Source organism: Lutra lutra, chromosome 11 (genome assembly GCF_902655055.1).
Source record: "Lutra lutra chromosome 11, mLutLut1.2, whole genome shotgun sequence".
Lineage (NCBI taxonomy): Eukaryota > Metazoa > Chordata > Mammalia > Carnivora > Mustelidae > Lutra > Lutra lutra.
The window spans coordinates 24,846,216-24,872,452 of NC_062288.1; the positions used below are offsets into that span (position 1 = coordinate 24,846,216).

At 40.4% G+C, this 26,237-nt stretch overlaps 1 long non-coding RNA gene across 2 annotated transcripts in view; it reads right to left on the minus strand.

The window, feature by feature from the left end:
• Window positions 1–242: 242 nt before the first annotated feature.
• The window catches only part of LOC125081465 (uncharacterized), a 489,301-nt gene continuing 463,306 nt past the window's right edge, over window positions 243–26,237 (minus strand). The window contains exons 2-4 of one of the 2 annotated variants that reach the window (XR_007121692.1): window positions 15,863–16,448; window positions 3,129–3,201; window positions 243–567 (exon numbers count right to left, since the gene is read on the minus strand). This is a non-coding gene — a long non-coding RNA (uncharacterized LOC125081465). Of the gene's footprint in view, window positions 568–3,128; window positions 3,202–15,862; window positions 16,591–26,237 lie in introns of those variants that run through there. The other variant, XR_007121691.1, reaches the window with a different exon arrangement.

Here is a 26,237-nt window from a genome sequence, read left to right on the forward strand (position 1 = left end):
TCTGGAGCTATAGAGCCCACTTAAATGATCCTTTGAGTTTTTTGTTTTTTTAAAATTATGAATGTTTGTATGTAGATAGGTATGCACCAAACATTGAGCATAGACTATGGTTTAAAGAAGAATAAAACAGATACTTGCGTCGCCTGGGTTATATAAAGTTATTATCTTTGGAGCCCCCCATATGACTAACTCTGACCATGGCGCTCTCCAACCTCTCCAGAGCTAACCTGGATCCTGAAGTTGGTATTTACTAATCTTTGCATTACTTTATTGAATTAGCACACATGTAACCTCGTCTTTATATATTGCTCAGTTTTTCATATTTTTGAAATGGTATGTGATATATGGCATCAGATTGCACATATTCTTTTAGGACTTGCTTTTGTGTTGTTGCTCAAACTTGTTTGAGGTTTATGAATGTTGACATGTGTAGCTCTTGTTCATTTTCACTGATTTTTAATCCACTGTAGGACAGTATCAATTTACGTACTCTTCTTTGCTAAACAGTGTGGTCATTTCCCCGTCTTTCATCAATAGTGCCATGAGCATACTTGTCTAGAGCTGATCCTTAGGAAGGAGAATTAGGGAGTACAAGCATAGTCACATCTCCAAGCAGAATTATCTAGGATAAGCACAGTCACATCTTGAACTCTAAATGTGAAATTGTTTTTTGAGGTGGGTGTAGCAATTTGTACGCCTACCAGCATTTTATAAAACTTGCGGTTTAGGGGCACCTGCATGGCTCAGTGGGTTAAACCTCTGCCTTCGGCTCAGGTCATGATCTCAGGATCCTGGGATCGAGCCCCGCATCGGGCTCTCTGCTCAGTAGGGAGCCTGCTTCCTCCTCTCTCTCTCTCTCTCTGCCTGCCTCTCCACCTACTTGAGATTGAAATAAATAATATCTTAAAAAACAAACAAACAAACAAAAAAAACCTTGCGGTTTATTCACATCACCAAGAGCACTTGGCATCATTCAACCTGTAACCAATTTGCAGCAGGGCAGCAAAGTGTACTCTGTGATCAGCTGCTGGGAGGCAGAGCGTGTGGAATTTTGAGTTTACCCTCAAAGGACATCCCTGTACTCCAGCTTTCTTGTGATACAGTGGGAATTCAGACCCAGCTACTGTGGTATATGGGGACCTGTTTTTGGAAAGTGTCTGTGAAAATAAATATTTCAATGATCTAGATCATTGAAGCTGAAAACTGGTCACCACTCCATCCTGGGCAGGTATGTGGACCTGCAAGGGCACTTATGAAGGAAGTGACAAGAAGCATCTGACAGTGGGAGATGCCCGTGACCAAACCAGTGGTGGACATGGGCCAGTCTGACCTTACAGATCTCTCTCTCTGTGTGATACGTGGAAGCAGAACTGATTTCCTTTGTATTGAGTAAGCCCTTTGGTTCCTCAACAATTCGTTGTGGGGTTGGGGTGGGGGTATAGCGGGACATGTCAAAAAGGGAAAGAGAGGAACTTATGCTATAGAAGGAAACTTGAAAACTCAAACAACTAACTAGAAAATAAGTGTGATTATATTTATATTGCAAGCAAATGAAACAGGTGAGGCTAAATTCATACCATTTGGTGATCTAAAAACCCTTCTCTTCTCTCCTATTTTATACTAAGTCTGATTTAAACTTCTGAGAAGCTGCACCATAATCCAGCCTTCTTATAGTGAACCAGCCTTATTTCTCATGACCCCCTCCAAAATTGTCATCTTGTCTTATCAGTCTGTGGTTCTCACAGTTGAATGAATATCAAGATTTTATTGTTTTCCTTCTCTTTAGAATAACCTCTCCTCACTTCTTTCTCTATATAAATCGTCTGAGGTTCTACTTAAAACTGTAACTTAAACCAATTTTGTTTACGGAAATTACAATATTCGTATGGACTTCTGTTTTTCTAGAAATTTCCAACATTTGCTTTTGGTAAATTATGAAATATTTGTCCTTGGACTCACCCTTCAGACTCCAAGGGAGCGATACCTCAAGTAAGTGTCCTAGAGGTCAAACTCCATTTTCAAACCCCTTTCTGCCCTTAGTTGAGCATGGCCCATGTGACAGTGCCAGTGACCAATGGCAGTTCTTCCCTGGTACAACAGGACATAACCCGTCACAGCCAACTTTGTTGGAAGCCCTAGGAGTTCAAGTCTGTGGCTCACATGAACATCAGACACCTCTTCCTAAATCCCCAGTGCCATGCTCCCCAATGTCCCGATAAAAACTTCTGCCACTTCCCGCCTCCTCCTTGTGAAAAGGTCTAGTAGTAAAAGCCTCTCTCTAAAAGAAACCAAAAGGAAATTCAAGCTAGCTTAAGTAAGTGAATAAATAAGTAAATATTGATTCATGCACCTGAGAAGTGAAAGCATGAGGTAGACTTTGAGAGCATTTAGATCTAGGGTCTCCAACAAAGTTGTCTGACTCAGTTTCCCTATTTCTGGGCTCTGCTTCCTTCTACATGACAACTTCATTGTTATGGAAGCTTTTCTATGGGACAGGAAAGAGGAATATGGTCAGCCTCAGCTCCTTATCTCCATAGTTCATGAACTAAAAGAAAGAGAGCCTCTCTCGTTCCCGATATCTAGCTAATCTCATGAAAGACTAAGATGTGAATGTCTACCTGTTAGATTATCACACTCATTGACTGGATAGGTTATCCTGAGGAGCTAGGAGAGGGTGGGATTGTGTGATTGACAGGCCCCTTCAGGATCACCATGAAAGAAAGAGGAATATTTCCTCAGTGGAAATAGTGATGAAGTGTGAACACGTGTGCATGCATGTGCGGATACGCGCACACACACACACACAGAGAGAGTCCACTAGGCCCCTCTAAGATAAGCCAAGTTAGGGATCCTACACTGAACACTTCCATGTCTCCATGTATAAAAGAAACTTGAAATGGTTAGGACACGAACCTCTCAAATTGTCGGTCTCTAAATTTTCCCTCAGTGGCAGAATGATTGCTTAGAAAACTTAAAAAATTAAGAGGACAATGTGCCTGAAAAGATAACTTTCTTCTGATAAATGAGATCTTGGCACACTCAAGTGTTGGTCCCTGGCTCAGCCTCCCTTACTGAGAGGAGTTTCTTTCTGAGGAACTCAGGCCTGAGAATAATCGAGATTCGCTCACCTGGTTCCACCCTGGTCAGTCAATTAGGGTTTCATTCCTTGAGATTCCAGTCAAAGTGTCTGCACCTTTTCTCCTAAGAAGCTCCTAAGTATAAATGTGCACACAGAGTAAAGATACCTACTAAGGCTACTCACTGACACCCAAAATCTAACTTTGGAAATGAATGGTGCCTCATTCCACTGTATTCAATGTAAACTTAACCCCAAGTTCCAAGACTCCAAAAAGGTCTCATACTATTCTCCCTTAGGGCCAATTAAGGTCTCTCCTAAATCTTTATTTTCCTTATCCATTTTAGCTGACATATTGCTAGCTTTTTCTCTGAACGGTTATATATTTATAGTCCTTACAAGGCAGAACATCTTTGCCCAGAGTGAATTGTATGTTCCACAAGAGTGTGTAGTTATAGAAAGATCAATATCCTATACTTATCATATCGTATGCTGCATACACTTAATGCATACTTTTTAATAGCCTTGAAAAATATATATATATATAGGTCCCTATTTTTATATATAGATTTTTGCTTTGAGCTCACAAAGTTCACATAGTTCAGAAAATAATTGATCAATTAGTTTCTTAAGGGATGGAGGCAGTCTCTCTACAACACCTCCCTCTCTTTTTTCTCTGAACTTTTTGGAGTGAAAAATTTACTCATACTTTTAAGCCAGTGTTTCTCAAATTGTTTCAGTATATCAACAATTAATTCTGCAAGCTGTCTCTCAAAAAATTTTTTTTTGAGATTTACGAAGTACTTAAGCATAATAAACATTCTGAATGTGCCTGCACTAAAGAAAACAGCTTAATTTAATCTAGTACCTCCCAAACTTATTTGACCATGGAACAGTTTTATATGACAGATTTATTAAAACTTTACAGATCTAGTGCTTGAGGAACAAAGTATGGGAAATACTGACAAATGGAGAGATATGGACTTCCTTTAAGAGATAATGGCATCTCTGAAGTGTTTTGCCAAAAGATAGTATTTTCATGGAAGGTGGAGAGAAAAGGGTTAAAGTGTCAGGCTGGTATAGGAACAAGGCCATTTACCTGGGAGCTCAGCCATCTGGATCCTAGGTCCATCACTGCAGTTAATGCACAGCTTTCACTCTGACTCTATATTACCTTTTTGCTTTTTTCTTTGGTGCATTTCTTGTCTATTTTTAATTTGCTATTTGGTTATGTTGGCTCTCTTTAAGTTGCTTTAAAATCATTTTTTCATTTACTTAATAAAAGTTTATTGAAAACACTGTGTGATTTGTGTAGGCTCTGTGCTAGATGTAGGAATAAAAATTTAATAATATATGAAAAATACCTTTTTTAATTTTCCAGTCCACTGGGAATTTGAGATAAGTAAGCAACCTATATACCAAAGTACTATAAAGCAGATTCTAAGGAACCTCAGAGTGTTATCCCAAGCTTCAATGATCAGTTTTCTTTTTTTTAACTTTTTAAAAAAAGATTTTATTTATTTATTTCACAGATATCACAAGTCAGTCAGAGATCACAAGTAGGCAGAGAGGCAAGCAGAGAGAAAGGGGGAAGAAGGCTCCCCGCCTAGCAGAGAACCTGATGCGGGGCTCGATCCCAGGACCCTGGGATCATGCCCTGAGCCTAAGATAGAGGCTTTAACCCACTGAGCCACCCAGGCGCCCCTAGTTAAGTTTTCTTGAAAGACATTGTATCAAAGACTTGGATGAATGGGTGATGGTGAGGTGACCACCTGTCAGAGAGCATTGTTCCAAGTATTCTCTCGAATTGCATGCGATCTGCTGATAGGAGGAAAGAGAAAACATGCTAGGTTCAAACTAACAGATTAAACATTTAGTATGTCTGCAGCACAAGAGGAATTTGGGGAAGGGAATGGTGGATAGAGGAAGCAAGAACTTAGGCACAGCCTAGCAAGCCATTTTTAAGAGTTTGGACATGATCTACTCATAGAATGGAAGAAGAAATATTGTTAAAATGTCTATACTACTCAAAGCAGTCTACACATTTAATGAAATCCCCACCAAAATACTGAAAACATTTTTCACAGGCTTAGAACAATTCTAAAATTACTATGTGACTAGAAAAGACCTAGAATAGCCAAAGCAATCTTTAAAAAGAAAGACAAAACTGGAGGTATCACAATTTTAGACTTCAAGTTATATTACAAAGCTGTAGTAATCAAAGCAACATGGCACTGGCATAAAAATAGACACATAGGTCAACAGAACAGAATAGAAAACCCAAAAATAAACCCAAAATTTTATGGCCAATTAACCTTTGACAAAGGAAAAAAGAATATGGGACAATGGGAAAAAGACAGTCTCTTCAACAAATGATGTTGGGAAAACTGGACATCCACATGCAGAAGAGTGAAACTGGACCACTTTCTTAGATAATACACAAAAATATAAACTCAGAATGGATTAAAGACCTATATGTGAGATATGAAACCATAAACATCCTTACAGAGAACACAGTCAGAAGTTTCTCTAACATCAGGGCTAGCAACATTTTTCTAGATTGGTCTCCTGAGACCAAAGAAATAAAAGCAAAAATAAAGTACTGGGATCACATCAAAATAAAAACCTTCTGTACAGTGAAGTAAACAATCAACAAAACTAAAAGACAACGTAAAAAATTGGATGAAATATTTTCAGATGATATACCGGATAAAGGGCTAGTATCTAAAATATATAAAGAATTTATAAAGCTCAACACTCAAAAAATAATCCAATTAAAAAAGCGCAGAAGACGTAGCCAGACATTTCTCCAAAGAAGACATCCAGACGGCCAGAATACACATGAAAAGATGCTCAATATCACTCACTGTCAGGGAAACGCAAATCAAAACTACAATGACCTATCACCTCACAACTGTCAGAAAGGCTGAAATCAAAAACATAAGACACAAGTGTTGGTGATGATGTGGAGAAGAACCCTTTTGCTCTATTTGTGGGATGCAGACTGGTGCAGCAAAGTTATGGAAACAGCCCAAGTGTCCACTGATGGATGGAAAAAGAGGTGTTTTATATGTGCAGTGGAATATTATTCACCCATAAAAAATGAAATCTTACCATTTACAAGAACATGGATAGAGTAAGAGAGTATAATGCCAACCAAATAAGTCAGAGAAAGACAAATACCATATTCTTTTACTTATATGTGGAATTTAAGAAATAAGACAAAGAGGAGGAGGGGGAGAGAGGAGGAGAGATAGGGGAAAGAGGGGGGAGAGAGGGGGAGAGGGGGGAGAGAGAGAGATAAACCAAGAAACAGACTCTTAATTTCAGAGAACTGATGGTTACCAGAAGGAAGGGGTAGGGGTCTGGAGGAAATAGGTGAAGGGGATTAGAGTACATTTAGCACACTGAGCACTGAGTAATGTACAGAATTGTTGAATTACTATATTGTACTCCTGAAACTAATGTCACACTGTATGTTAACTATCCTGGAATTAAAATAAAAATCAATGTGAGAAAGGGTTTGGACATGATCAGATTTGTTTTAGAAAGATAATGTTGATTATACTGTGGAAAACTGAAAGGGTTAAGACAAAAAGCAAGGACAACTGGCTAATTTTTAAGTCAAACATAAAAGTTCCCCAAATAGGAGCAACTCATGTAAGCTACTCCGGCAGCCAATCCATGCTCTCTTCAGATCTCTGTAGGTTCAGCTAATGGGATCAGGAGGAAAAGCAAGGAAGTAGGGTCAACAGAAAAGGGCAGCAGGATTAACCACACATTAGTCTATGCTGCAGATACAGCCCATGCTTGACCTATGGAACAAGTACGTGTAACTCATCACGGCGTCTCTCAGTCCTGCTGCTCATTAGAACCACCAAAGAACTTTTTAAAATGCTGAAGCTGAGATTCTGATTCGATTGCTCTGGACTGGGGTCTTGAAAACAGTCTTGAGTGGGATCAGTAGGCAGGACTGAGATTCAGGGAGAACCAATGAGTCTACCCAGAATTTCAGACCTTTCTTAATTTACATTCCATAGTCTAAGCTAGTTCTTAAACTGTAACGGGCATCAGAATTTTATGGGGGAGCCTGTCAAAATGCAGACAGATATGCTCTACTCTGAGTTTCTGATTCGGTAGGTGTGGGTGGCACCTGAGAATCTGCATTTCTCCAAGTACAAAAATGATGCTTGTCCAGAGACCAGACTTTGAGAACCACTAGTCTTAGGCAATCATTATGGAAAGGAGATTTTTTTCTTTTAAAGGATTTTTTTTTTCCCCTGGAGGAACTAAGTTTTATTGTTTTGTTCTTTTATTAATTTATGTATGTGGAATCTTTTGTTTCAGAATAAAGTCTTACACACAGCAAAGAATTTCCATAGAGTAATTTATAAAAAATACAAGTTTTTTTTTTTTTTAAAGATTTTATTTATTTATTTGACAGACAGAGATCACAAGTAGGCAGAGAGGCAGACAGAGAGAAGGGGGAAGGAAGCAGGCTCCCTGCTGGGCAGAGAGCCTGATGTGGGGCTCTATCCCAGGACCCTGAGATCATGACCTGAGCCAAAGGCAGTGGCTTAACCCACTGATCCACCCAGGCGCCCCAAAAATATAAGTTTTAAAATAAGTTTGGCATGTTTTGTACAAACTATATATTACCTTGCATCACTATTATTTTTAACAATAAAATCTGCTCAAAGGCTAAAACAATCATCATTATAGACTTTTATTTCTAAAAATATACCAATATTAAATGTCACAGGAACTATACATATAAAAATAAAGCCATCAAAATAAAATGAAATGATGCAATTTTGAAATTAAGAAACTGACTTCTTCTCAATTAGGAAAAAATCTGGCTAAACAGATGGATCCTGAACTGAGCCCTGAAGGAGAATAGACTTGGCTTTATTGGACCATGACTGTTGGCCATGGCTTTGCCCTTTCATTGTCATTAACTCTTAGCACTTTACCACTACTTAGACTGGAATATTCCAGAAATAAGGTGACTCCTAAATTAGCTTTGGGGAACATCTTAACAACCGACAAGAAAAGCCACTAAAGCAACACCTTTTTTTTTTTCCTTCAAATTTTAATCCAAATTCTAGTTAGTTAACATACAGTGTGATATTGGTTTCGGGAGAATTTAGTGATTCCTCACTTACATTTAACACCCAGTGCTCATCACAAGTGCCCTCCCTAGTACCCACCACCCATTTAGTGCATCCCTCGACCCACCTTCCCTCTAGCAACCCTCAGCTTGTTCTCTATAGCTAAGAGTCTCTTATAATTTACCTCCCTCTCTTTGTTTTTTTCCCTTCCCCTATGCTTATTTTTCATTTCTGATTAAGTCATCAAACACACGAGAATTTTTTAAAGATTTTATTTGTTAAGAGTGTGTGTGTGTGTGTGTGTGTGTGTGTGTGTGTGTGTGTGTTAATGTATATAAGCAGTGAAGGGGCAGAAAGAGAGCGAGAATCTCAAGCAGACTCCCTTCTGAGCATGAAGCCCTACTCAGGGCTCAATCCCACCACCTTGAGATCATGACCTGACCCAAAATCAAGAGTCAAATGCTTAACTGAGTCACACAAGCACCCCACAACAGTAGAAATTTTAATTCAGTTTGGATGGTTTCTCAATTTTACCTTCACCCAAATTTTTCCTGATAAACCTTCCTTTAATAAGATGGTTCCTGCACATGCCAAAATTCCATTCCAAAAGCAAGAATGTGGTTTCTGCAATCTCACAGTTGTCACTCCCATGCCCTTAAGAACTCTCAATTTATCTAGAGCCATTTCTGCATTTCAGGGCAATGGGAAATTAGTTTAACATACAGTAAAATCATAGGCAAAGAAAACCAAAGCCTCTGTAAGCCCACAGATAGACTTTCATTTTTTTCAAATCACGCAAAATATGTTTTCAGTAATCATTTGTGTCAGAAGTAATTTGTGGGGTAACTACTCACTACTAAAGAAACATTTGCTAAACACCAGTGGACGATAGGTGCCAGACAGGTTCTCAACACAGGTTTAGTTTCATCATAAGCATGTAGATCATTCATCATTACTTATGCACAGGCTAAAATGACATGTTTTAACTCAAAACAATCAAAAGCCCGCATGGGTAAATATTTAGTCCTGTCAATCACTAAGAATATTAGTCAATCACTACTGAATATTAGTATAGATTTTATGTATCTATATTTTAAGTTTATGTATTCGGGAGAGAGTGAGTTCACATGCATGAGTGTGGCCAAGCATGTGGGGCAGGGGCACAGACTCCCCGCTGAGAGCAGAGCCCTATAGGAGGCTCAATCCCTTGACCCTAAGATCATGACTGAGCTGAAATCAAGAGCTGAATGCTTAACTGACTGAGCCACCCAGGGGCCCCAATATAGGTTATATTTTTATAATAAAATATTCACTATTAAAACTATACAAGAAAAAAATTGAATACTTTGGATATTACCTATTTTTTGATGTTTAAGTAAGCAATATTTTCATTTAGAAGTATAATCTAATTCAGTCATTTTGTAAGACTGTCCAAGAATGTGATCCTTATTTTAAGTATTTTGAGGAAAAAAAGAAAAACAAATTTGTAAGAAATGGATCAAAATATGAACAAGTATTCAGAGCATTCTTCTCTTTCTCCTTTGTTCCATGCCAACAAGGGCAATAAAGTTTAAATATTTTCCTCTAGCTAATGTAGCAAATGACATTATCAAGCAGGAGACCTATGGAAAACCCTATCATATTATTTATGGTTCTTTGAAGTGGCTGTTTATAGGTTGATAAGACACAACCTAATTGTATCACTTTAGAGAAGTTAGAGACGATCTCTTTCCACACCCTCACTGACCTATGAGGAAACGGAAGCCCAGAGCTAACACCGGGAATCCGTAGATGTCCCTCTGTCATATGTGCCCTTGTAGCATACAGAGCGCGGCTGGTGATACACTCTGGAGTGGTGTCAGTGTTAACAATGGAAAAACTGCTCGGTGGCTCTCAAACATTTGTATGCTGCTGGGTTAAACACGCCCCAGGCCCAGAGAGACAATTCACTAGGTCTGAATGGAGCCCAGGTGTCTGCAGTTTCAGCAGGGATGGTGAGATCACTGTGCTGACGCAGGTCAGTCTTGGTTGGTACTGAGAAACGCAGAGAACTATAGAATGGAAAGTTTCAGAAAGGGGTTTTATGCTGAATGAGCACATTTTCCCAACCAAGTGACAGCTTTTTCATCAAAACTTAATGGCTTCTCCTTTCCTTTACAACTATATGGAAAGAGGGAATGCTGTTTAAACAAGACACCAGGAAGACCACAGAGCAATAATGATCAACTTCTCGCACCTGACAATCAATCACCTGGGGATACCTGGAAACGTACACATTCACAGGCCTTTTTTGAAGAGTCTCATTTATGGGGAGGTATGTGGTAGTCCCCAGGAATCTACAGTTTTCATAATCACTCCTGGTAATTCTTATAATCACCCCCCCCTTTTTTTTTAATTTTTAAAAATTTATTCATGAGAGAGAGAGAGAAAGAGGGGGAAGAGGGGAGAGGGAGAAGAGGGCTCCCCACTGAGCAAGGAACCCAACCAACATGGGCTCCAGCCCAGGACCCTGGGATCACTACTTCAACACTTCTCAACGTTGATCTATGAAAGGTGAGGTAAAATAGAGTTGTCCATGGTAAGGGGTTTTTAAAAATCAGCTGGGAGGCTATTAAGGAGGTGGGCCTTAAGCCTGTCATCACGGGGTAAATAATGAACTTCTGACCTGGGCCAAGGTACAAATACTTCAAGGACTCCGTAGGCTCTGTAAACCAGGGACATAAGCATTCCCTTTTTGTTTTTAAAAATCACTGACTTTTAGGGCGCTTTGAGTGTCTCAGGGGGTTAAGCATCTGCCTTTGGCTCAGGTTATGATTCGAGGGTCCTGAGATCAAGACCCCGCATTGGGGGGCGGGGGACCCTACTCAGCGGAGAGTCTGCTTCTCTCTCTCCCCGCCCCATCGCCCGCGTGGTCTCTCTTTCTCTCTCAAATAAACAAAATCTTTTAAGAAAAACTCACGGACTTTTGTTCCCTTAGTGGGACATAATTTGCATTGCTCCCTAAATTAGAGTTCTAAGACCCTAAATAAGTGCTTTTGTTTTCTTTCAGTTCTGCCTCTTTTCTCAGTCAACAGGTATATAAAGTCAGCTCGGGGGACGCGGTGAGACATTTACCTCCACAGCTTCTGAACGCGTAGGGCTGGAGCGTGGTCCAAGAACTGGCATTGCTGCAAGTCCCCAGGTGATGCTGAGGATGCTGTGAAATCCCCGGGGTGGGGCCACGCTGTGCGAGGTGAGACAGAAAAATGCCCAGAGGCCCCGGTAGGATCCCTGACGAAGCCCGGACATATGCCCACGGTTGCCGGAGGAGCAGTAATGTGGCCTCTGCTGCTTTTCTTGCCTCCAAGGTTCAAGCAGGTGTTTCTGGTTCGTGGAACCTAAAGTGGAAACTCCTGGTAGAACTTCTAGACAACGAAGTTCCCAGGCTTCCAGCTGTTACAACCGGGTGGGTGCAGCCACGGGGATGAGGGGGGCGGGGGGTGGGGGAATGGGGAGGACAGGGAAGACATTAGCGGAAGCTCTAAGAGAAGAAATTGTGCTCAACTGCTAACCCAAAAGGTAGCAGAGATGTGCAGGAAAGTTTTCATAGTCATTTGTTCCAAACTATAAAAGTCCGTTTATCCCTGCCCATATTCCAAATATAAAGGGATTAGAAGGATCTGAGGTTCTTGGAAAAACAAGAAAATAAGACCCTAAAAGAGAGAAATTTCAAGGTTGAGGTGATCAGACCAGACTGTCCAATGTGACTAATAATGCACACAGTCAAGAGGCTTACTTAACAAAACCTGAAAGTAACATGATCAATGAAAGAAATCTTTGCTCTGTTGGCACGTACCCAAATGCAGAATCCCACTTGGACTTTGGAAACTATCCTTTTCTGTGCAAGTGAGCTATTAATAGGGGGAGTAGGCTTTGGAAACAAAGGCAAAGAGATCACAAGGAAGGCCACAAATCTGTGTTGGGAGAACAGAATTTTGTCCAGAGTAAGGCATACTTTAAGCGAGGGAAAGGAAGACTGAGAGGTGTTCTAAGTATACAGAAGGGGATCTCACAGTCCCTAGGCAAGTGAAGGCACTAAGACGCAATAATAAAAATGAAAATAAGAAAGGAGCTTTAGGGACAAAGAAATAAATGAATGTTAAAGGGGTAACTATAGGGAAAGCAGCCACCAAGGCAGTAAGCCTTGCATTAGAAATAAGAGTGGTGGGTATTATTGGAGGGCACGTATTGCATGGAGCGCTGGGTGTGGTGCATAAACAATGAATTCTGTTATGCTGAAAAGAAATAAAAAAAAAAAAAAGAAATAAGAGTTTGGTGAACAGAAAGAAGCCAGTCATTAAGGTGTAGTTAGCTTGTCTGTCTTCCACCAAATCTGCCTCTGTACAGGCACCATTTTAAAATCAGGCATCAAAACAGAATACTCCTGGCATAAAAGATCTGGTTTCATAAAATGACATGAAACAGGGACGCTGAAACTGTCACCGATTCAGGGAGCCTGAGATCATCAGATAATCACATTAGCACAGAGCCAGACTTTCAAATGCTATGTTTTCTTCAATTTTCTCTTGAATCCTTATGTTTATAGTAATTCTATTTTGCAGAGTTGAAAAGTAATATTCTTTGCTCTCAGTAAATGAAACACTCCATGTTGCTGCCTTATCTAAAGACATTTTAGGTCCCATGGACACATTTAGAAATGCTTAGGTAGAAGAAATCACAAAGGTAATAAACACAGAGTAAATTAAGCATACTTTAACTTATGTTAAACCTTAAGACCTCTTTACGGGAAAAAGTGTACATTGGAAGGAATGAAAGAGATAGTGAGAGAGGGAACAGAAGCAGGGGGAGCAGCAGGCAGAGGGAAAAGCAGGCTCCCCTCTGAGCATGGAGCCCCATAATGGGCTCAGTTCCTGGACGCTGGGATCATGACCTGAGCCAAAGACAGACGCTTAATGACTGAGCCACCCAGGCGCTCTCTATGATAGATTATTGAATGAACAAAGCAAAAGCAGCATTATATATATGCTTAGGGTCACATCTAGTAAATTTAAAAAATAAACACATTAAACGGATAAGTGGGCATGTCTGATAGACATTAAACTAGTAGACCAGGTGAGACAGGCAAAGGAGAAAGGAGGACTTGGAGTTTTCAGGCTTTAGTTCCACTCAAGGATTATGAGCCTTTTGTTTTATTTATTTCTTTTTTTTAAATTTTATTTATTTATTTATTTGACAGACAGATCACAAGTAGGCAGAGAGGCAGGCAGAGAGAGAGGAGGAAGCAGGCTCCCCGCTGAGCAGAGAGCCCCACGTGGGGCTTGATCCCAAGACCCTGAGATCATGACCTGAGCCGAAGGCAGAAGCTTTAACCCACTGAGCCACCCAGGCACCCCGAGCCTTTTGTTTTATAAACATAAAAGATTTATCATTTAAATATCAAAATGCTGGATTTAGGAAAGCCGATTACTTGCACATTTCTTGACTTCCCTGGTTTTAGATATCTTCTCAGCATTTCATACAGGAAACCAATGAAGTAATATATGCTGAATTGTAAGGAAAATAATTTGTTTCACAAAAATGTGACATTAATGTAAGGTATCAGGAAGACATTCTCCATTGAGCAAATACGAAAGAAATATATAACTCATGCGCTCCTCAGTACATATAGAAATTCATTAATCAGAAGTTGCTGTGTAAAAGACAAGTTATGAATCTATAACCCATTGGGACACAGAATTAATACTAAAATAATATAGAATCTGATTACAGAAAAGAACACAAAACTTGCAATTCTGGAATTAAAAGCTACATAATTTTCTCTAATAGACCAAACCAAAATTCTCTGCTGTGCCCCTGAAATGGGAGCCTAGAAGTGGAAGAACGCACACCTGCAAAGGTGGCCTCGTCTTTCATGTAAGGAGTGTAGCACTTTGTCATCATTGGGAAGGCCGCCAGGAGTGCTGCCTGGTCCACAGCATGCTGGGGGAAGGTCACCAAGAAGACGTGACTGCCAGCTGACCCGTGAGCTGGACGTGGGAGATCCCAGGCTGTGCACCCCCACCCCTGTCTTTGGAACATGGATTCTGCTTGCCTTTCCTGCTTCCAGAGACTTCTCCAAGGACAAAGCCTTGAGGCAGTGATGTGGTGTTGGAACACCTGCGTGGGTGTTCACGCAGAACACCTCCGTGACTGATTCCAGTTAAGGCCTCTATATAAACTTTACAGACCTGGCCAGCAGACATGAGGATCGATTTGCTTTACTGCCTCCACAAGACAAGCCTCCTATGTAAGTTCCCTCTGCTTCTGAAAACTGCCACCTACCAACCTGGATGACCTGCCCCTTCACGGTCTCCCTGCCCTCTGAGGACAGGGGCCATTTCACATCACACCTGGGAGCTCCTGAGGAACCCATGAACCAACACAGCTCGGAGAATGGCACCATGTGATGGGAATCCCCTGGCTTAATTAAGGCCATTCCCCCTTTAGGGACAACCAGCATCCGGTGACGGATCATCTGGATCCCCTGCCACAATTCTGAAGGATCCGGTGAGCTTTAGAGCAACCCATGGGTGGCTAAGGACTTGACTGTTACTGTGTAACAACACACCTTCCCCATGCACGCAGACGTGTTTTCTTCTCCCCGTTCCTATGGCTGGTTGTGCACAAGCACTCCCCCAAATCTTCCCATGATCAAATCTCCACCCTGGAGGACAGTATAGCAGGTTCCAGCTAATAAGGTTAACAAGAATAAATATGCTCTAAATTACTGAAAAGAGAAGAACTGAAAAACCCTAAAGAAAATTTAAAAAATGCGGAGCCTGGGTGGCTCCGTCAGTTAAGTCTGTCTTCGGCTGCGGTCCTGATCCCAGGGTCCTGAGACTGAGCAGCACATCGGGCTTCCTGCTCAGTGGGGAGCCTGCTTCTCCCTCTCCCTCTGCCCCCCACCCTGGTTTGTGCTCTCATTCTCCTGTGGTCTCTCTCTAATAAGTAAAACCCTTTAAAAAGAAAATTTAAAAAATGCAAAAACTCAAAAATTCCGTAAAGGGATCAATACAAGATCAGTACAATAAAATCTACAGCCCTCCGCATCTCAACAAATATTTGAATATATAATGGCAAATTTCTGGATAACAACAGAAAGATAAAACATCTTGGAAATTCACCCCAAAAATAAAGGAAAGCACATGGTATATGTGAAATAAATCTTGAAATTTAAAAAGAAGATGGCTATGAAGAGGAAAGATTGTCTTATCAGTCATGAAAATGTTATATAAAACTTGAGTGATTTTATTAATTTAATATTGGATGGCAAATAAAGAGGTTATGCAGAGAACTGTAAAGACAGACTCATGAACATATAAGGATTTAGTTTGTGATAAAAACAGCAATTTATGTAAGTGGGAAAAGAATAGTGTTGAAATGAGTGACTAACCATTTGCAAAACATTGAGTGAGATTTACAAGTCCTACTGTACACTAAAATAAAGCTTAACTTTCCACGTAAACCTCTGACTCCATCCTTTCTTCTACCCCAGCACCTAATTCCATCCCTTTTCCTCACCTTTTTCTGTATGTTCCACCTCTTCCTCTCTTTTCCATCAACAATTAAGCATACTTAAGTCTTTCCTATCTTAAACTACCAAACAATTAAACAAAAGAAAAACTCTCAACCCAACCTGCTTCTTCCAGCTACCACCATGTTTCTTGGCTTTTTGAAAGAACCCTCTGTTGTTCCTGTCTTTGCTTCCCCTCCACTTTTCTTACGTGGCACACCGTGTCTTACACTGGGTCTCTGGAATAGGTTCTGCAACCAGAGAACTCTGGACAAAAGGATTTTCAGGATGTGCTCTTAGGAGGTGCAGCAGGAAGAAAGTGAAGAAGGTAAAATTAAACAGATGGAGAAGGTGACCCACAGTGTAGGTCCTACTGAGTGCTCAGGTGATCCTGTTGGGGGCGGGGCTAGAATTCTTCCATTTGAAACACGGGGAGCAGGCCTTTTGATCCCACCACAGACAGTCACTGGCCTGGGCTGCCTTGTGCATGACAGTGCCCTGCCACTCAGGGCAACTGCCCATGGCAGGTGGTGATTCCTGATCAAAGAATGGAGTATTTGGCCTTCCAGAAGGGACTGGGTGGAGCAAGATGGTATCCACTACATTATCCACTACATCTACTCTGTGAGGGGTTTACAACCACTGGCTTCTTAAGTGATTTCTCCCCATCAGGGAAAAGCTTGACCTGGATTCTGGTTACTCCGGTTTCCTGGGGGAAATTAGGTGAGAAGTATTAGTAGAATGAGCTACAACCCCTATGCCTCCACCTGATCTCAAAACTACAACAGGCGTTCATCTTCTCCTCCTCCACCACCCATCTTAGGTGCCGCTTCCGTCGGCTGACACCTCTGCCCGCTGAGGCAGTTTGCTGGGTTGGCTGACTCACCACCATGAGTTGATGACCCGGTTGCTGGGCTGCTCCCAGGCTGCGGCTGCTCTACTCCTTCCAAGAGGGTCACTGTGAATGATGGCAATCAGAGCCACTCCCACTTAACTCTTTCATTTCCAAGCCCCAAATTCTACTTCTGTGGACACAGGTCCACAAACAGTTCCTGATTTAGGCTCCATCTGACAGGCAGGAAGGTGACGCCTTTCTCCCAGAGTATCTTCCCCAAGCTGGCACCTCAGTTACGCCTGGAAGAGGACAATCCATGTCCATCAGGCTGATTGGTTCTGAGTCATGTAGTAATGTGATAGGACCAGTGAGTCCCTTGTTCTTGTGCAGGACTGGAACTAGATAAGGCAAGTGAGGACTTAGGGTGCACCATTTAAGGGAACCACGCAACTGGAGTGCCTAGGTGGCTCAGTCAGTGAAATGCATCACACTTCATTTTGGCTCATGACCTCAGGGTTCTGAGATAGGTCAGTGTCTGGCTCCACACTGGGCGTGGAGCCTGCTTAAGGTGCTTAAGGGTCTCTCTTTCCCTCTCCCTCTCCCTCACCCGCTGTCCCACCCTGCCTTTTCTCTAAAAAAAAGAAGGGGAAAAAAAAAAAGTAAGGGAAGAAACTGCTCAACCTCAAGGGTGTGACATTTCTCTCAGACAATGTCTCTCTCCTGCAAAATGGCTGACCAGGCCCACTAACGGGAGGTCTGCCTATCAAAAATTTCTTCTCACCAATTTCTTCTTAGGCCAGCCCTGTTACTTGCAGTACAGAAACAAACATTTTTGCCTTGCCCCTGCCATGCCAGCTGACTCAGCCATTAATCCTGCTCCCTTTTTTCTCCTGGAGAGAAGCCATAAAGAACTTTTGATGAGGCAGTAAGAGTGATCGGAGCAAGAAGTACCAGACAATAGCAGCAAATGACTCAGTATGGGATCCTTGCGTTCATCCTCTTTACTGGTGCTTTCTCACTCTGTTCATGCTCAATTCCAGATGTACTACTTCTGTCTTACCATGGGTTTCTGCTGGGCCTTCCCCTACTTACGATTCCATGATTAGAGTTCATGAAAGAAACTGGCCACTTAGTCACTTGATGCTCTAGGGTCAGATGCTCACTCCTATTGCCCTTATAAGATCCACACGATGTCCATTTTCACTACAGATAACATGAGGACTACAGTGTCTCGGATTGTATGGCCAAGTCAAAGATCATTTGCATCATACCCTGGCCTTGTTCTTCCTTACAAAGCTCTTTTCTGTTCTTGTCTTCATTCAAAGATGGCAGTTTTCCATGTCACCTGATAAATGAATTCCAGCAATATTTACAGTTACAGAGTTCTAGAAGTTCTACCAAATGTTGTGTTTTTTTAATATGTTGTCAGAGATGTAAGATGCAATAAGTTTATTTTGGAGAAGATGGCCCTTTTGCCAGCACATATTGTTCCCATTCTGAAGCTCCCTTAGTGTCTGGTTCTCTTTCCTTAGAAGGGCCAGCATCTATCACTAAGCTGTGCTTGGATTTGGCCCTTTGTGTGGTAGCCTATAGGGGAAATAAGAGTAAGGCTAAAGAGGGAAAGCACTGAATTGCGAGGCGCCTGCCTCATTGGAGTCCTCAGCATAATCTTCAAGCAAAGGGACAGCCACTATCTTTTAGTAACAGGCAATGAACCATGTCTTCTGGCTTAGCAGTTTCATGGGACTCTGGGAGTTCAAGTCTATCAGCAGCATCTCCTCTTTTCCTCTTAGCCCACCATAGTATGGAAGAGCTTTCAGAGCTGAGAATTCAACCTGTTTGAAATTTTCCTACTCTTACAAATAAATTGTGAGTCTGCTCCTGTCTGACTTCCAAGATTCTTATAAAGTTCCCCAGTTCTTTATTATCTGACCAATCCTTACTTTTGAAACTTCATTTCTCATCACTCATCAAGCTCTTTATTTACTACAGTCTTTAACTAGACAATTATTTCTCAGCTCTGAAGTCTTAAGTTAATACTCACTGTTGAGGAAATGCTATCAACCATAAGTGATATAATATAGTGTGTTGGTTAATAGAATATGTCCTGAGAGACTGAATCATCAGTCTTTCTTAGGCCAAGGGCTTCACTTTGTACTGCCTGTGAATCCTCCGCCAAACTACAGATCGCTTTATGTTCAGCTTCCTCTCCTGTAAAACAAATATAGGTATTCTTCTTCACCATATTGTGGTGACAATTAAATAAGATGACATGTGTAAAATATTTGTAATATGTGAGATATAGAGGACTGAATAAATGTTAACTATTTAAAAATTTTCTCTACGTTCTAAAACTACTTCTGCTAAAGTTCACATACAGTATTATAATCGCCTATTTTTTCCTTTATGTTCTTCCCAGGATTATGAATTCCTGGGAGCCTAAGATATAATCTGTACAGTCTAGTAATAATTATACAAAGTTTGTAAAGAAGGTAATGGTGATGCTATGAGGACATCTAAATCATTCTGAGGATTTAGGGAGTGTTCAGGGAAGGAAGGCATGAAAATTTGTGTTCAGTTCTGAAGAATAAACAGGAGAAATCCAAGGAGAGCATCTGAGAAGAGAGAAAAGGGCACTCTCTGGATAAAAGACAGGATTGGTGAGGGTTTGGATGCAGTAAAGATCATTAGAAAAGACATTGCTAAGAAAGGGGCAAAGGGCAAGCAGGGAAGTGGTGGGAGGTGAGGCCAGTGACTGGTAGTCAGCAGGTGTTGACATGAGTAAAGCCTTTGTTTTCAGACACTCCTGGGTAGTAGAGGGTTCTTTGGAACCAAAGATTAGGTTTCTCAACATCCTGGCTGGATGGAGACTTAAAATTGTATTTAATCTGATTAAAAGAAAATAAGAAATGTTACTTTTTTTCTATGTGTTTGCGTCTAGGGGTGAAGTTACATCAGTTGCAGCTTTCCAGTGAAGCATTAGCTACCTTGCCTTGGGTTTTAGATCAAATGGGAGCTGAGGTAGAGATGATAATAGTGAATAATACTTCTTTAAAAAGGTGTATGGTAAAATATAGGATAGAAAAGTACTCTAATTACTAAGGAATAATAGGGAACCAAGGGCAAGCTTTTTGATCATGCTGGGTGGGAGTTGTCAGTGTTTGAATGTGGTACAAAGAGGAAAGCAGCTATGGCTGATGAATCACAGTTTCTGAGGAGCATAAAGCTGCAAAATCTAAAGAACAGGAGGATGAATTAGCCTTGAATGAGGGAAGAGGGAGTTAAGATACACTTGCTCCACTATGACAGGAGGAAATTAGAAGAAGATGTACAAGTTAAAGTTATTTTTATATGGGGAATAGGAAGTTTAAGAGTCTCAGAGAATGAGGTAAGCGGTAGTGGAGTGATAATATTCGTGAAGTAGGTAAAAATTTGGAAAATCTCCTGAAGGGGAAAGAGAAATGAGTTGACTGGGGACACTTAAGATTATATATCTGGGTAGAATTGAAGGCAGATATAACATATTGGCAAAGCACGCAACTTAAAGAGATTTTGTTGGAAGGCAGATGATCTGAAGAATGGGAAGAACATCATGGTGTCACCTTTTACTGACTTTAGCCACACCATATTAACCTATCCGCTTATCTACCTAATAGCCAGGCTGTAAAATTTATGTAGACAATGACCATGTCATTTTATATTTTTGTTTCCCCAGTCCTAGAACAGTGTCTTCCACATAGTGAGTGCTCAGAGGAACTGACCTTTTGGGAGATCTGCTTGCAAAGAGAACATTCTGCTTAAAAACAAAACAAAACAAAAAAGATTGAGGGTACATTTCCAGTGAAATAGGAGTTTCAGGAGACAAAATAGAAAAGATGTAATAAGAAAAGTAAGTTGTAGGGGCACTTGGGTGGCTCAGTGGGTTAAGCCTCTGCTTTCGGCTCGGGTCATGATCTCAGGATCCTGGGATCGAGTCCTGCAGCACGCTCCCTGCTCAGCAGGGAGCCTGCTTCTCCCTCTCCCTCTGCTGCTCCCCCCACTTGTGCTCTCTCTCCTCTCACTCTCTGTCAAATAAATAAATTCTTAAAAAGAAAGAAAGAAAGAAAGAAAAGTAAGTTGTAGGGGGTTAGAAGGGGAGGAAGAAGGCCAGAACAAAGCTATAACAAAAATACCTGTAGGAGAGAGGGGAGAGGGTCTGGCATTGGAGACAGTCATTCGGTAGGAAGAGAATGAGAAGCAAAATGGAAAGAACTGAACTAATGCTGGAATTCTGGCCTCAAACTGTTTCCACACTAAAGCAGTTAAAGACGCTTTTGAGCTGTTCAATGCTAGATTATATGTTTGTTTGGGGCTTAGTCAGCAATGTGCAGGCTTTTCTTAAGAATGTAAAAAGAATAGTGGGCAAACATTTCCTTTAATTTCTCAGTATATAAACCATTTTCCTAGATTACAGAGAGCATATTTAATTCTGAGCACTTTTTAAAAATTTAATTAATTAATTTATTTGTCAGAAGGAGAGAAAGCGCACATGCAGGGGGAGTGGCAGGCAGAGGGAGAAGCAATCTCCTCGCTGAGCAAGGATCCGGATGTGGGACTTGATCCCCAGACCCTAGGATCATGATGGGAGCTGAAGGCAGCAGCTTAACTGACCAAGCCATCCAGGTGTCCCTATTCTGAGTACTTTAGTGTCATTTCTGCCTGTTCTCTTTTTCTTTTTTGTGACTTTCTTTTCCCTTCTCTCTCTCTCTCTTTCTCTGGTCGTACCTCTTCTTCTTATATTTTCTTTTCTTCTTCTTCTCCCTCTTTTTTAAACAGTTTATCTTCAATTACTTTCTCTCCAACCATTTCTCATTTGTTAGGAAGGGGGAACATTCATGAGATAGGAGTATAACTGGAAAAACCAAGATGAAGGGAAGAGGGGTTTTGAAGTACAATGAGCATTTCTTTCTCTATTCTGGTATAAAGGAAAATGCCCCTCCCCCCTGCCCCAAGCTGTGTTTCATTAGAAATAAATTGCACCATTTGTCCAAGGTGAATTATGGGTAAAAATGGAGGAATTTCATGGTCACAGGAAGTACTGAACCTGAACTCGTACATACTTGGCTTCTCATTCTAGTTTTGTCATTTTTTATCTGTGACTTATGGCAATTTCTTTATCTTTCCTAAATCTCATCTTCCTCACTTCACAAAAGGAAATGTTATTATCTAACTATGGTAAGCAGACACTTGGCCCTCATGATTTTTGCTCCCTATGAATGTTATTTTACATAGCAAAAGAAACTTTGTAGGTGTAATTAAGTTTACTAATATGTTAAGTTTAAGATCAGAAGATTATCCTGAATTACCCAGATTGGTCCAATGTACTTGTATGAAGCCTTAAAAGCAAAGGAGAAAGGCAGAAGAGCAAGTCAGAGATTCAAAGCACGAGAAGAGTTTGACATGCTGACTTGAAGATGGCGGTGGCCACATGGAAAGTCATCAGTTATATTTGCAAAGTAGTCCCAGCCAATACTTTGATTTCTGCCTGCTGAGACACTGAGCAAAATTCAGCCACACCATGCTATGCATCTGACCTACAGAAACTAAGAGAAAGTAAATTTGTGTTGTTTAGAGATGCTTGAGTGGGTCAGATGGTTAAGTCTGCCTTCAGCTCAGGTCACGATCCCAGGGTCCTGGGATCAAGTCCCTCATCCGGCTCCTTGCTCAGTGGGGAGCCTGCTTCTCCCTTTGCCTGCCCCTTCCCCTGCTTGTGCTCTCTCTCTCTGACAAATAAATAAAATCTTTAAAAATAAATAAATAAATTTGAGTTGTTTAAAGGTGTTACATTTGTGGTAATTTGTTATAGTAGCAATTAAAACTGATACTAATAATATTATAAGATTTAAGGAATTGATATATGGATTGGAGTTTTAGGAAGCCAATAAGTCACATCCCTTTTATTTCTCAAATATAAACCAACCTCTGAGAAGTAAGACACAAAGGACAAATGGAAAATTAACACTAATGTTATTATTGATGAAGGCTGAATTGAATGATGTGACCTCAGTGTGTGGCCACTACAGACTTTGTACAGTTTCACTCAGGAAATAAATTCACATTTTTAGTCATCAACTGGGTCGAATGACCTTAGCACTTCTTCATAGGGCAGACCACTTACCACATGTTTGAGAAGAAACCAGAGAGCAGATCTCTCCAAAAATAGGCACATCTAAAAGATAGAGACCCCATGTATTTTGAGCTAAGCATGATTATTTCCTCTTTACAAACTCACTAGTCATATGAGTCATTCTTGTTTAATGGGTAGAAAGAGATGAGGAGAACTATTCCAAATGAAATTCTTCCACATTGAAAGATAGCTCAGGAGAATGAGATTCCTTAACAAAGAATCTGGCATATAATAAATGCCTTATTTATAGTTACAAAACAGTGGCAATCATTTGGCTTTTCTAACATATTCCATGCGAGTGTGACTTTATTTTTTTTTTCCTTCCAGAATCCAACCGTATGCTCTCACATTGACCTCTGTACACTGAATCAGGGCCAGAGGTCTTCGTTTTGGTGCCCAGCTAAGGCTAATAACTCTTGCTTGTATACCCTCATGAAACTGCCCAGCTCACTTCATCTTTTTTTCTGTTACCCTTTCGTACTGGCTTGTTGAATCTCATGATCTTGGGGCCAGATTCTCCACGCTTCTGTGAGTAGAAACTTGTAAAAATGCAAAGCAATCACTGCAGATGGGTTTTCAGTAAAGAGAGACATAACTGGACTCCCTTTTTACCCCATTCTAGATATATTACATCCACCTTGGAACTCAAAAGATCTCCCACTGAACCTGAATATTCCTTAGAATTAATCCAATAGTAGCAGCCTTCTTCTAACGTCAAGAAGCAAATAAAACTGGCAAATCAAATTTTGTATGTTGAACTCTTTTAAAACTTTGCTAAGTGTATGTCATAATCTAGTGAGCAATGGTATCTAATTTGGCACAAAATCATTAGTGTTGTAACTGTTTTAAAAAAGATTTATTTATTTATTTCAGAGAGGAAAAAGAGAGAGAGAGCATGAATGGGGGTAGGGCAGAAGGAGAAAGAGAATTTCCAGCAGACTCCCATGTTGAGCGCAGAGCCTGGGGCAAGGCTTGATCTCATGAACTGATGTCTGATCTGAGCCAAAATCAGGAGTCAGAGACTTAATGGTCTGAGCCATCCAGGCACCCCGGTATTGTAATTTCATGGTTAAACTTGATCAGTTCTTCATGATGCAACACCATGAGCAGAATGATTTGTATGTCTTTTATCAGAACAAATTTTATTTAAAATAATATGACATTAAGTGCTATTAATAGTAGGAATTTTAGGTTAAATAAAAGAAGTTGTAGGATTATTGTTACCTGGTAAAGCATTCTGAGGAAGCAGCATGCATTACAAAAGAGCCTCATAATCACAAACTTAGTCACTAACCTTAAATCTAGGCTGGCTATGACTATAATACTATTTTATGCTCCTCTTTCCCAGCCAATTAAAATACCAGCAATTACATGGCATTCCAGTTGGCTATTTTTGCTATCTACGTAAAGGAAGGCAAACATCTTAGAGTCATAGTATTTGGAAGGGGAAATGAGAATGACACAAACTCCTTTTATTTAAATAAAATTTATTTCATTGAGCTTCATAAGCACAAAAATGTATATTTATGTCACAATACTATCAAGATACCAAGGTCAGTTCCCAAATATTTGTGGATATTGGAACTTTCATTGAAGAATTATTTGTTCTTACAGCATTTATGCCAAATACCTGTGAAATATCTATGGAATCTTTGACAGATTATTTAACTTCTCTGTGCCTCAGCCTTCTCATCCAAGAGTGTGGGTAATAATATCAATTTTATAGGATGTCTTTGAGTATTAAGTGAGTGTCTCTTTCTCTCTCTCTCTCTCTCTACACACACACACACACACACACACACACACACACACACACACAGGTTAAAACAGTGCCAAACACATAAAACTATAAGCCATTATTGCTGCTGTTATTTTTTTAACACTATTTAAGTTGAATGACATGTGTTGCTGGGTCTCTCTCTGGAACAGTTCTTGGCATGAAACCACTCCCAGAAACCATACAGAGGGCAGACTGAAGCACACCTTGATCTTTCTGTGAAAAAGGCCTATTTTCCAGTCATGGAGCTTCAGCCTCAGGGCAGACTTCAGGTTTGCCATACATCTGGAGGCTATGGAAGTGTTCTCAGGAAATGAATGCCAGGGGACTCCAACTTTGCCCTCTGACTCAGCCTGACCACAGCTCATCAATACCTCCCAGAAAGGAGCTTATAGTCTCCTCTTATAGAAGCCTTGATTTTTGCCACCGTTGCCCAGGAGATCCTCCAGGTCTCCTGGTATGGAGGCCTGCAAGGTTTTATTGCAGACCCACAGGACTGAATATACTTAGATACTTTAAAAGTTGCTAAGTTTCTGGCTTCTGATCAGCCTGAAACTAGGTGCTGACTGAGATTTCTTCTTTGGAACTCTGGCAAATCTTGCACACCCTCATTAAATGGGACCTATTGAGAATAAATCAGGCTGCTTAGACAATCACAAAATTTCAAGAGAAAAACAAAAGCCAGGACAAGGTTGAAAAACAAGGTTTATCTCCTATACAAGGCCACTCCTTCAAAACTGGGAGAGGTAACTATTTTGCCTGATACATAGAAACAAACACAGAAAGTCAAGAAAAATGAAGAAACAGAGGAATATTTTCCAAACAAAAGAAAAAAAGAAGAATATCAAAAAACAAAAATAACTTTAATGAAATGGAGATAAGTAATTTACCTGATAAAGAGTTCAAAGTACTAATCGCAAATATACTCACTGAACTTGGGAGAAGAATGAACACAGTGGGAAGAGACAGAAAGAGACAGAAAATATAAGAAAGTTCCAAATAGAAGTCACAGAGCAGATGAATACAATAACTGAAATGAAAAATGCGCTAGCAGGGTGTAAAAGCAGACTAGATGAAGCAGAAAAAATGATCAGTGATCTAGAATGTGGGAAAATGGAACTCACCTAGACAGAGCAGCAAAAAAGAACAAAAAGTAATTTAAAAAATAAAGATAGTTTAAGGGATATATGGGACAACATCAAGTATAATAACATTTGTGCTATAGGAAATCAGGGAGAAGAGGAGAGGAGAAAGCTTATTAGCAAAAATAATGATTGAAAACTTCCCTAACCTGGGAAAGGAGACAGATATCCAGATCCAGGAATCTCAGAAAATTCCAACTAAGATAGATAAACAAAAAGATATCTACGCCAAGACACATTTTGATTATTGTATCAAAGTTAAAGCAGCAAGAGAAGAACAACATGGGCTATGTAACAGAACCCCTATAAGACTGCAAGCAGATTTTTCAGCAGAAAATTTGCAGCCCAGAAAAAGAGTAGCACAATGTAATCAAAGTGCTGAAATGAAAAAATTTCCAACCAAGAATACTCTACCTGACAAAGTTATCACTCAAAATGGAAGGAGAGGTAAAGAATTTCCCAGACAAGGCAAAGCTGAAGTTCTTCACCACTAAACTGGCTTTACAAGAAATGTTAAAGGGACCTTTTTAAGCTAAGAAGAAAGGACATTAATTAGTAACAAAGAAACATATTAACAT